This window comes from Heliconius melpomene, chromosome 20 (assembly GCF_056956725.1).
Source record: "Heliconius melpomene rosina isolate 202511_hmr_F chromosome 20, ASM5695672v1, whole genome shotgun sequence".
Taxonomy (NCBI): Eukaryota; Metazoa; Arthropoda; class Insecta; order Lepidoptera; family Nymphalidae; genus Heliconius; species Heliconius melpomene.
This window is the reverse complement of record NC_140408.1, coordinates 3,390,712-3,403,601: the sequence shown is the minus strand read 5'-3', so window position 1 is coordinate 3,403,601 and position 12,890 is coordinate 3,390,712. Positions and strand designations below refer to the sequence as shown.

Sequence of the window (12,890 nt, the reverse complement as noted above, 5' to 3'; positions counted from 1 at the left end):
GTCAATATCCCACAGATAATAGGGGAGACAGAGAGAACTTAGTATTAAAACATTCCGTTTCCCTACTTTCCGCCGAATTTTGGAGGTTTTGTGTACTTAGTGGCGGAACTCAGATGGCCGCTTTGTCTCGGTGTACCAGGGTGAGGAAATAATGTAGTAGTAGATATTTTATTTCCTAAATATTTTACTTCCTCAAGTAGGAATCGAAGCCACAATCTGTTACGCTCACAGTCACACAGTTGTACCGCTGCGCCACTATTGGCCTCTCATCATAAAAATAATAATGATGTTTGTGCACATTATGATAAAAAATAGCTAACAATCCAACTTCTAAGACGCGGAAGGAAGGGAGGAAGGTTGGAATGGAAGGTTTCAGTATTTAAGCCTCATGCTTAAATACAGTCTCAAAGCCTCATGCTTAAATACTGAAACCTTCCAATTGATACAGATTTTTTTATACCTTTCTCATCATAAGACTTCAAAACTAGTGGTTTACGAAAGGAAAAAAATATACTTGACGTGGTCGATTAATTCTTTGACCTTTGCAAAAGTTTCTACCACTTTAGAATTATGCAAGAGTATTAGAAGTTCTTCTACAACATCGTGTGTAATCTGTACCTCTATAGTCTACATCTACGTACTGTACATATTTGATATTAATAGAGCGGCACAGCTGCCTCAACTTTTCCGACGATCACTAAAACTTTTGTGAATAAATTTCATTAGCAATTTTATAAATAACCAAAGTACCAAAAATTTACAAAAATTTGTAAGCATCTATTATTAAAAAGTAGAGAAGAGAAAACGAGATAGAAAAAAATAAATTATTTAAAAAAATCAGGGTCTTATCAATAATAATGTATCATATACAATCAAACATAAATTTTATTTTGAGGCCAGTCGTGGCGCATGGACACACACGGGACTGCAAACGGGAAATATTGTGGGTTCGATTCCCACTTAAGGAAATAATGTATTAAATATTTTCATTTTCTTCGTTCTTGTGTCGAAGCAAAGCGCGGCGCTGAAGTCCGCCACTCAATACGTAACGCCTCGAGAATTCGGTGGAAAGAGGGGAACAGAAGTGTTTTAATGGAAACGGAGTAGCTTAAAACTAGGGTCACAGGGGCCCACTAGGGTCACAGGGAGGGGTGGAAGGAACCCTACCCTGCTATGTGTGGGATACAGTGTGAAGTATCAAAGAATATTGCTTAAATATTGCGGAGAAGTTTATTTTCTATCTGAAAGTCAATTTCACCATTAATTTGCTTTACTAACATTTATATTATTATCTTTTGTTTCTATACAGAAGCTGCGTTAATAATATATGGTACGTGACATTTTAGTTTACTCAGTACGTGTGTGTTATTCGCAAATGATCTTCATTTATAAACTAAATAGCGTTCGCCGTACGATAATTGCTTTCCCCAATTACCAGTAACTTTTAATTAATAAATATTTTATTTAATAACTAACTTTAACCTGCGACTTCGATCCATAGCATGGGTGTAGGAAAGGGAAAAAGTGTTCGTGTCCACCCCAGAATAGTCTAGTGTCCACTCCAGAATTTTTTTAATAACAAAAAAGTAACCATTAAAAATTACAAATAACCTGTATACAAAAAAATCAGTTCGAAATTAAAGTGAAAGCTCCGTCTGGAAAATATTCAGAGGGAACTTTCCACTTCCATTCATTTCCGTTCCATATTTCACACCGAAACGTGGTGATCGGAGTAGCATTGAAAAATTTTACAAACTTAATTATTTCCATTTGACTATTCGGGCGAAGCCACAAACTAAAACTATTACCATAATTTAAAAAAGTTGGGCATATATTATGAATGTGAAAGATTAATAAATTAAAATCAAGAAAAGAAAATATTATATTATACGACGCGTGACCCAAACGGCCTTTTAACAATAATTAGGCCGGAAACCTTTAAAGGTTACAGCTTGAATAACAATTTCCTTTTAGTTCAATTGTTTCTTTGATATTTGATGCCAGTCGTGGCGCAGGTGCACAAGGGTGAGACCGTGAACGCGATAGATTGTGAGTTCGATTCCCACTAGAGGAAAATTAAATATTTAATATTCGGCAGAAAGTAGAGAGTGGAGCGTTGTAACACTAGTCATAGGCTTCATCTGCCTACCCAACATGGGTATACAAAATGTATTGTTTCACTATTTAATTTGTACTGCCTATGTTTGTAGATCTACTGCATAGATAGACATACAAAACAAAGTTTTTGAAAAAAAGTTGAACTAATAAAAATAATATATAAATCAATATAACATCTCTCAAAATGCTAAATATTATATTAAATTCTTAACTTAGCAGGTATTAAATACTATTTATTTTTGGCTGCACGCTGTATCCATGTAGGCGGGTAGGCAGAACGAGCCTAGTGTAAGGACACTCCACTCCACACTTTCCGCCGTATTCTGGAGGCATTGCTTTGCCTCTACACCAAAGCGAAGAAATGAAAATATTAAATATTCCATTTCCTGGAGTAGGAATCCAATCCACAACCTGTAAGTTTTAAGTTGCGTTTGGGTCTCTGCGCCACGAGCACGACTGGCCTCAGTGGGAAGCGCTATACTTATTATCAGTTTAGTTCGATGCAGAAATTGATATTTTTATTGTAACTAAACCTTGAGAGTTGTCCGAAGTGCCGCGTGTTCTTTTATTAGTTTCCCAAGGGACTTTGGGGTTGTTGCTTGTTACGAAAATCGTGAAAAAGTGTCCGTTTGTGATGAATACACGACCTATATAGAACTATATGTTTTTGTTACTATCCAAGTCTTGGAAAATGAAATGGCTAAGATAATTTTACACTTTCAAGTTTAAGGTTTCTTTCAGGAAAACATAAACTGTATTTAATAAATCTAATATTGGACCAAGTAGATCAAAAATTTACTTTTAGTCTCCTGTTTTACTTCCTATTTTAGAGTAGTTCCTATTTTACTTGTAGTCTATGTTTCAAATGTTTAATAAAATATTTTATTATTTTCTTGTAATTATCATGTTATTAAATTTTATTTCATCTTCACGCATATAGCAGGCAGAGCGTACCTAGTGCTAAGGCACTCCGTTCAACGCTTTCCGCGGTATTATTGAGGCGTTAAATAACTCAATGTCGCCCTTTGCCTTGTTACAATCAATTCCTCCGAGTGGGAGTCGAACGCACAACCAGCACAACCGGCACAATTATAAATGCGAAATTTGTTATATAACAATGAAATGAAAATATTTTAAATATAATTTTCTGCTGGTCCTGGGTCCTGGTGCTGGTCCACTGCACCACGGTTGGGTCCGAAGAGTCGAAAGTATCATAAATTCCGCAAATAAATAAAAAATATAATAAACGTAACTTCATATCACCGTTTAAAAAATACAGAACAAGATAAAGATGAATGGTTTAATAAGCAATACATATTTGTAAGGCAACAACAAGAAGGAATGCCAAAAATAATAAGATAAATGTCATCCAGATCAAACATCGTTAATGTGTTTAAACGATAGAGCTGTCACCGAGCGAGGTTCACAGCGATTTGTAAATATGCCTGTCCTATTTTTTATGCTGGGTCTCATATCATGCTATTTAAAATGTAATTAAAATGTTATATAATATTTACGTAGGTAAATCCTAACAATATCATAGTGATTCTTTTTTTATATTTTTTTCTCCAGCTTCACGATGTAGCAGGGTAGGCAGAGAGCGTTTACAGAGCGAAGATCTGAAAAAATTAAGTATTTCGTTTCTTCAAGTGGGAACTACTATTCTCTACTCATTAGTGTATTTTTTATCGGATTAAATTAAAATTTATTGAATATAGTTAGTTTCTTGAAAATTATTTTTTTCTTATTAAAACAATCTCTTTGATGTATTGTTTCATTCGAAGAAGAAAACTAAAAAAAATACAATATTATATGCCCATGCGAATAGTGTCCAGTTGCAATAACTCATTTCATACAATATGTAGATCAAACAATGTTGATTTAGGGCCGGGTGTTTCTTCTGAAAAGCAATCTTAGCGGCATCTTTTTGATATTTGTCTTTTTTGCGAATTACATCCTATCCTATATCTTATAAAACAAAGTCGCTTTTCGTGTCTGTCTGAACTTTCTAACTCTTCTTCTTCTAAACCACCCAACGGATTTTTATGCGGTTTTCACCATTAGGTCGAGTATTTCTCAGGGAAGGTTTATATATAGTTTATTATTTGTACATTCTTATGTAAATTAACATAAATACGATAAATGTGTCTAAAGTCCTACCCGCTGAGACACTTTCGCGCATGCGCTGCTTTAATGGTAAGTACTACATGAAAATAGTGTACTGGAGTATTGTTCCTCTTAATAAGATCTACAAAAAAGTCCGCGACAGCATATTTTTATCTTTTAAGAATAACGTGTAGTGATCACATTTCTGTCTAAAAATAGTAATTTCAATATATTTTTTATTGTGAGGGATATTTTTCCATAATGGTATTAATCCTTATCCTTTAAAATACTTTATTAATTTTCTACGTTAAACGAAGATAAATTTGCTTTATACACTATTTCGAAATTGCGAATAGTATTAGAGAAAAACGCATTTAATTGTTGACACATCACGCCATTGACACATCAGCTGTGCCGACTCAAGTTTTACTTATCCCTTACTCTCAGCATATAAATAAGTATATTAGTTACGTTGGCCATTTAATGTAGATCAAAACTGTCTTTTACTGTTTTTTCATTTTAATAAGTACTTTAGAAGTTGATACAATATCAAAACATCCTTGCTGCGCAACGCGCCCCGCGACGTTTTGCTTATACAAGCGCGTCATGAGCAGTCATCGGTGGTTCAGTGAATGCTCGCCTGCCACGCGGGCCCGGGTTTGATTCCCGGCCAATGTATTCTATTTAATTTTCCTCACAGACAGCCACGTAGTGCTTGCTTTTCACCAGGGACAGAATACCCTCTTCAGCATTAACCACAAGCTCGAAAAAAAAAACCCGCCCGCTATAGAGGCATAGCAACGAAGATTTAGATGCGTTTGCACGTATTGGATAATTGGAGTTGAATGTATTATTTCAACGCGATATATTTGGTTTCATATTTTTTGTAGTAGTTATTAGTAGGTAGGCTTTTGTTTATAATTTCTTCCGTTTAAAAATAGTCATTTAACTATCTAAATATAGTCATTTAAAAATATTTTAATAAGTACTTGAAAAGATTAGTAGCACAGATTTAAAATTACGGTACCTACTAAAAAATCCTTGCTGTGTAAAACAATTGGAAAATCCTTATTGAAACTACGAAAATGCGGGTTGCATTAGAGTTTAATTAATTTTCACATTATCTTAAGTGCTTTGCAAACATACATTATATGAATAATCCAGTAGTAAAAGCGGGCGAAGCCGCAAGGGGGTCGCTAGTTTATTTATAAAACTAGTTATCGCAAGCAATTTCGCTTGCGTGGCCTTAATTTCTTGACACATTTTTTCCATGTATCATCCGTTGTCCTCGAATTTGGGTATAAAATTTGGGTCAAAAATATTATGGATCTCCAACTCCACATTGAAGATAAAAATTTCAACTATACGAGTATATTACCTACATTAAAAATAAAAATTCTTTATTTTATCAATTCTCATTTATATTCCCCTCGAGAATTCCCTCTATTCGCGAAAGTATATGTGATTGAAATGAACATTCCCGATTTGATATATTTTATTCCGGCGCTTGCACAAAAATAATATGATTTTCCCTCCTTCCTATTTCACCCATTTCACTACATTCAGTTATCGTATTCTAAATAGTCTATAAACGGTTTTATGTTGTACTATGGCGTTCATACACCGTGCTTCATAGCCTTAGTATAACTACTATGCAGGACATTTAGAAACTTATAACATTTTACTGTTATTATAATATTTTGAAATAAAGAGGCTGGTATCCCGCACACAGCAGGGTAGGCAGAGAGAACCTCGTGATAAGACACTCCGTTCCCCACTTTCCGCCGAATTCTAGAGGCATTGCGTGTTGAGTGGCGCAATTAATAAAATAAATTTTTATTTATATAACACAACCATACCATAGTTGTCAAAATATATATTTTTGTATATATAAAGTGACATATTATAATCGTCAAGCATTTTTATAATCTATTAAATTAACTTGAATAAAAAAAAAAACATATAATTATATAATTCAAATGATTTCATTGGTAGAGTTTGAATTTGGAACTTAGGTATGTATGAGCATTCCAACTTGACACATTAGTCCTTCAAAGTGTCATTAATCTAAACTTTCGTGTCGGAGTCGAATCTCTGTGAAATCATTAGTTTAAAGATTACAGCGCAAAGGTTTATCATGTGACTTGTTAATTTAATTGGACTGAAAAATAATGGTACTAGAACTACTAGCCTTTCATTAAACAAATTTTATAGATACACTTATTTATTTATTTATTTATTTATTTTAATACTTTATTACATCATAATTGATATTAATTAATTAAAACACAAAACGAAATTTATTAACTTATTAACTTAATAATTTATTATTTAATTATCTATGAATAATATTAACTTTAAAGAGAACAGTCTTCTGTTTTACAGGAGCATTAAAACATTGAGGCGGTCGTGGCGCAGCGGCACACTGACTGTAACGCGACGGTTGTGGGTTCGATCCCCACTCGATGAAAAGCAATATTTATTTACATTTATATTTTCATTTCTTCGCTTTGGTGTCGAGGCAAAGAGCATCGTTGAATTCCGCCACTCAACTTTCAAACATAATGTATTTTCTTTCCGCTATAACAACAAATACTAAAAAAACAGAATAAAAAAAATATTTGAGGCCCCCAAGGAAACAGGAAACGTGATTTTTTTGCCGTTTTATAGAATGGTACGGAACTTTTCGTGTTCAGTCCGACTCGCACTTGACCGATTTTTAGCATTGTTACAAATTTAAGCATTTGGCACAGTGTACAATGCTCGAGGCTAAGTCTAGAACGGTAATATGACTTTTTGTATGGACCACATTTTTTACATGCTGGTTATGAAAAAGCCGCAATATTGGTAATACCTGGCGGCTACTGGTACTGAGCTCATTGAGTAGTAAATTCGGTGAAAAGGGGAAATCGATGGATATTGGCAGTTTATTCAGCCTATCTAGCCAATTGCTTTTTAAAATATAGCATACTAAAATTGATTAGACTAGATATACGAATAGATTTTTTATTTAAATACAAGTAGCCTATTTCTACGGTATTGTAAATATGTATATTACAATACAATTCCCATTTCCTCGTTTTAGTAACAAGATACATAGCAGCGTTAAGTTCCGCAAGTGGCACAACACAATCTACAATGTCTGAAAAAATAAAGCAGAAGCCATAAAAACTTTAATTATTCCAAATGTTGAAGATGTAAACAGAGAATAATATACTAAACAACATAATTTGGATAATGAGGGCTCTTGTTGCTTACATTTTATTACGTCTTTCCCTTTATCTTACCTTACTTAGGTTTACCTTACCTAAGTGACTTTACGCGTGTAGTTCCTTACTCTCGGGTCGTCTCCGAGGGTTATCTTACCACGTGACCTTGCCTCCTGTCACGGTCGCGATCCTGTTACGTCAGAACTTCCCTTGGGGCTTTTTGCTTACTCAGAGACTATTTTTAAGACTGATTTTTCTTCTGGATAAAAAATATCTGCAATGTTCAGATAACTGTGGCTTTTAGTGATTTTTTCAGCCTCATTCAAGTAGAAGGCACTCAGAGTTAAGACACTCCGTTGAAGTGTGTTAAGAGAGTGCTTTTCTTTTATTTTTTTATTCATTTCCTACATTCCAACTAAGATGCTTGAAAACGGAGCATGCTATCATTAAATTCATCCAGTCTAATACAGTGGACGTTGAAGATAAGAAAGAAAGGTATATAAATATTAACCCAAAATTTAATTTTAACTCCAGAATAAATTATTTATATCTTTTTACTATTATTGTTAGTATATACAGGTGTACTTAAATAAAAAGGTCACGTTCAAGTGTTTGTAAATCAAACAAACAAGTGTTGTTTTCACTGAGTTCGCCATATTGCCTCTTTCGGAGGTAATACTAGAGTAATATTTCTATCACGTACTCTAAACTGATTTATAGGCTCTATAATAAACTATTTTCTATACACTAGGACGAAGTGAACGCTAAATTCACTAAAATTATGATTATTTTATATATCTAAAGTAAATTTTCTATTTAATCTTGAAATTCTTACTTGTTATGCATACTAACGAAATGATAACATGCTTATAAATTATATTTTACACAGAAATTATATGTACTTATAATAATAGATAGGTAGGTATTAAATTCATTAACAGGAAATCTGGGAATTTAGTGGAAACTCCGTTCCCATCAAGATTCTTCTGATCTCCATTTTCCATCGAATTCTGGAAGTATTGCGTGTTGAATGGCGTAACTCAACACCGTGTTTTGCCTCAATATTGGAGCAAATATATGAAACTATTAAATATAAGAACGAAGCTGTCACACGCTTGTGCCCGTGTTCCACGACTTGCCTCATGATATTACAGTCTTTATAAGAAATATAGAACTTGTAAAATAACGCCTTGTCCAAGTAGCTAGAAATTGCACAATCAAGCGATTACCCATCAATTAGATAATTATTATTGTGCAAACTACAAACTAGGTATTCTAGGAATCTATCTAGTTGCTACTTTTAGTATCACTTTCAACCATCATTAAGTAAAGTAATTGCTCTGATAAAATCTACACACCGGCGTTGTAGGCACAGTTGCACGTCGATAGAAAGAAATTTAATTACGAACACAGGGTTCAGGGTCATCGAGGGTAATTATTATGTTTCCGTTAATTTCAAACTGGGTCCCCGGTGTATAGCTAATGTATTAAGTTTTAGAGGTCTATATGAGGTTAAAAATTTAGTAGAGAAATGCGAATGTAGTTGATAGATTCATTTTTTTCCACAAATGAAATATGAAATCAGTTTATTATGTTTCGTAAATAGGGCACAACAATGGCATGCCGTTACTTCGATTTAAAGTAATAAAAAAGTATTTTACAAGAAAAAAGCAACTACGTAAGTAGTTCGTATTCGGAAGAGGTGCGTATAAGATTGCTGCCTAAAATTTTATTTGCTTGTAGTTTTTTATAGGCGTTAATGATAGCGTCCCAATATTTTAAAGTCATATGCAAAACTAGGAAATAAATAAAAAAATAAATATAGATTTACGCTCTATCCCGCATATTGGATTGTCAGAGAGTAATGTTCTTATGTAATGTAATGTTCTTCGTTGTAGTAATGTCTCGGACATTGCGAATTGAAGGCGGAACTCAACGCCGCGCTTTATGTTTTTACTAGAGTGATAAATTGAAAATATTAAATAATTCATTCTCCCGAATTGGAATCGAACCCACAACCGTCACAGAATTTTTATAGTATTTATAAATTCATAATGTTTTTAATGTTGTGCAATATTGTACCTACATGTGTATATGTATTTTTGTGAATGCATTTTCCTATCCTATATCTTATAAAACAAAGTCGCTTTTCGTGTCTGTCTGAACTTTCTAACTCTTCTTCTTCTAAACCACCCAACGGATTTTTATGCGGTCTTCACCATTAGGTCGAGTATTTTTCAGGGAAGGTTTATATATAGTTTATTATTTGTACATTCTTATGTAAATTAACATAAATACGATAAATGTGTATAAAGTCCTACCCTTTGAGACACTTTCGCGCATGCGCTGCTCTAATGGTAAGTACTACATGAAAAAAATGTACTGAAGTATTGTTCCTCTTAATAAGATCTACAAAAAAGTCCGCGATGGCATATTTTTATCTTTTAAGAATAACGTGTAGTGATCATATTTCAGTCTAAAAATAGTAATTTCAATATATTTTTTATTGTGAGGGATATTTTTCCATAATGGTATTAATCCTTATCCTTTAAAATACTTTATTAATTTTCTACGTTAAACGAAGATAAAATTTGCTTTTTACACTATTTCGAAATTGCGAATAGTATTAGAGAAAAACGCATTTAATTGTTGACACATCAGCTGTGCCGACTCAAGTTTTACTTATCCCTTACTCTCAGCATATAAATAAGTATATTAGTTACGTTGGCCATTTAATGTAGATCAAAACTGTCTTTTACTGTTTTTTCATTTTAATAAGTACTTTAGAAGTTGTTACAATATCAAAACATCCTTGCTGCGAAGCGCGCCCCGCGACGTTTTGCTTATACAAGCGCGTCATGAGCAGTTATCGGTGGTTCAGTGGTAGTATGCTGGCCTGCCACGCGGGCCCGTGTTCGATTCCCGGCCAATGCATTCTATTTAATTTTCCTCACAGGCAGCCACGTAGTGCTTGTTTTTATCAGGGACAGAATACCCCCTTCAGCATAGAGCCGGCCCTCTCTGCCGCTATAGAGGCATAGCAACGAAGATTTAGATGCGTTTGCACGTATTGGATAATTGGAGTTGAATGTATTATTTAAGCGCGATATATTTGGTTTCATATTTTTTGTAGTAGTTATTAGTAGGTAGGCTTTTGTTTATAATTTCTTCCGTTTAAAAATAGTCATTTAAAAATATTTTAATAAGTACTTGAAAAGATTAGTAGCACAGATTTAAAATTACGGTTCCTACTAAAAAATCCTTGCTGTGTAAAATAATTGGAAAATCCTTATTGATACTACGAAAATGCGGGTTGCATTAGAGTTTAATTAATTTTCACATTATCTTAACTGCTTTGCAAACATACATTATATGAATAATCCAGTAGTAAAAGCGGGCGAAGCCGCAAGGGGGTCGCTAGTAGTTTATAAATTAACTTTTTCCTTTTTCCTGTGGTCTTTCTGATCATTCATGCAAATAAAGATGAGGTAAACATACATTTAATATGTACTTGCATATATTTACCTATATGTTTTTCTTTAGTGTCACGCTGTATCAGGATAGAAGGAAGGAACATAGTGTAAAGATCCTTCGTTTCCCACTTATGGCCGAATTTTCGAGGCACGGTTACGTGTTGAGCGGCGGAACTCAACTACTCACTTTGCCTTGTTACCAGAGCGAAGAAATGAAAATATTAACATATTATAATTCATTCCCTCGAGGGGGGGACCTACAACCGTCGCATTTACAATCACACGCTTTTGCCACTGCGCCACAATGGTCTTATATGGATATGTCATAAAATCTATACTAATATAATAAAGCGGAAGAGTTTGTTTGTTTGTTTGAACGCTAAGATCTCTGGATCTACTGGTCCGATTTACTTTGTTTTTGTTTTGTATGAAAGCTGCATTCTTCAGAAGTGCTATAGGTTATATAACATTACATTACACATATATACTAATATATTTTAAAGTACTTTCTAATTTGACATGCAATTTATTCTGCCATGTTAATAACAACCGCCACGTCGCTACGCAACCGTTACCGCGACATTTTCATATTCATCCTTATGAAAGTAAATATAATAGTCACTTCTAACATTTTATCTAGATTGAAATGATAGTTTACTGTATTCGATGTATATTCTAATAAATAATTAAGGAGATGTCACTGATTCGAAATGACCTAGCCTTCGGGCGGCATAGTATGAGTATAACCGACGCGAAAATATTCTTATAGTTCAAGCAGGCGTAGCCGCGTCCGGGTCCACTAGTCGTATATAAGCAGATAAATAATGCGAATCTTTCAGTTGTTGAGTGCTTGCGTAAAAATGCTGTAAAGAAATTCAACAAATATATAAATACAATATTAAACTTATGTTTAATTTAAAATATTAACTAGATTTCTTTCAAAATATAAATTCTGTTTTCTGTTTTCCACGTACAATATGTCATCAACAATATTTATTAATAATTGTATTTTAATTACGTTTTCAATAACGACCCAAGATATTATGAAGTTCTGAAGACAAACAAGATAATTTTTATTTTATAACAACTGTTTAAACACCTTGTAGTCTGTAGACCGATATTTATAAATAGTGAAAATTTAATTTATTTGTATAGTTAAAAATATTTCAATAATTTTCCAAAATGTTTAAAAAACTGTTTTTAACTTTAGTGATTTTGGTATTACTCGTGAATGATACAGGAGGTAAAGGACATAGGGGTCATAGAGGTCATAGAGGTATTCATCACAAATGGGCTTCTGTGACGCAGTCGCCTTCGATTCACAGTTATCCTCCTTCGATGTCTGGACTGTCGGGACCGTCGAGCCCATGGTCATCCTGGAATAAATACCCCTCATCTCCAGGATTGTCTGGAATTTCTTCAGGAAGCAAATATCCACCGTCAGCTGGATTATCTGGTTCTGTAATAAATACGGGGTATCTGCCTAGCCGCGGGAGGCCATTCGCTGGCACTGGCTTTCCTAGCAATGGAAATCCCGTAGGAAATCAACTGTATCCACCATATCCAGGTCTCACCGCAAATGATAAATCTTCATATCCTCCATCATCAGGTTTATCTGGATCGAGAATTGAACCTACACCAAATTTTAGTGGATGGCCAACCTATAATTCACAAAACTATAGCAACAATAACAGCCCGCCTGGCTATGGTTATGGCCCCTATAATAACTATACACCGCCTTTCCATTAGTGCTATAACTAAATAAACTTGTTTACGACTAAAAATATAATAAAAATACCAATATGTATACTTGTAAATTATATAAAAATGTTGTATAATCTTAATATCAATATAAAAAATCAAAAAAATACTATTTAAATAAAAAAATAATAATGTTATTAAAAATATGATTTGGGACAAACCGTTCATGACGTCACATTCCGGTCTGAATGTTTCGTTTCTCGATACTCGTTATTGCAATACA

At 33.7% G+C, this 12,890-nt stretch overlaps 1 protein-coding gene across 1 annotated transcript in view; it reads left to right on the top strand.

The window, feature by feature from the left end:
• The window catches only part of LOC146527565 (adenosine receptor A3-like), a 41,918-nt gene that overhangs the window by 10,706 nt on the left and 18,322 nt on the right, over positions 1–12,890 (top strand). The gene's annotated exons all lie outside the window — the stretch shown is intronic.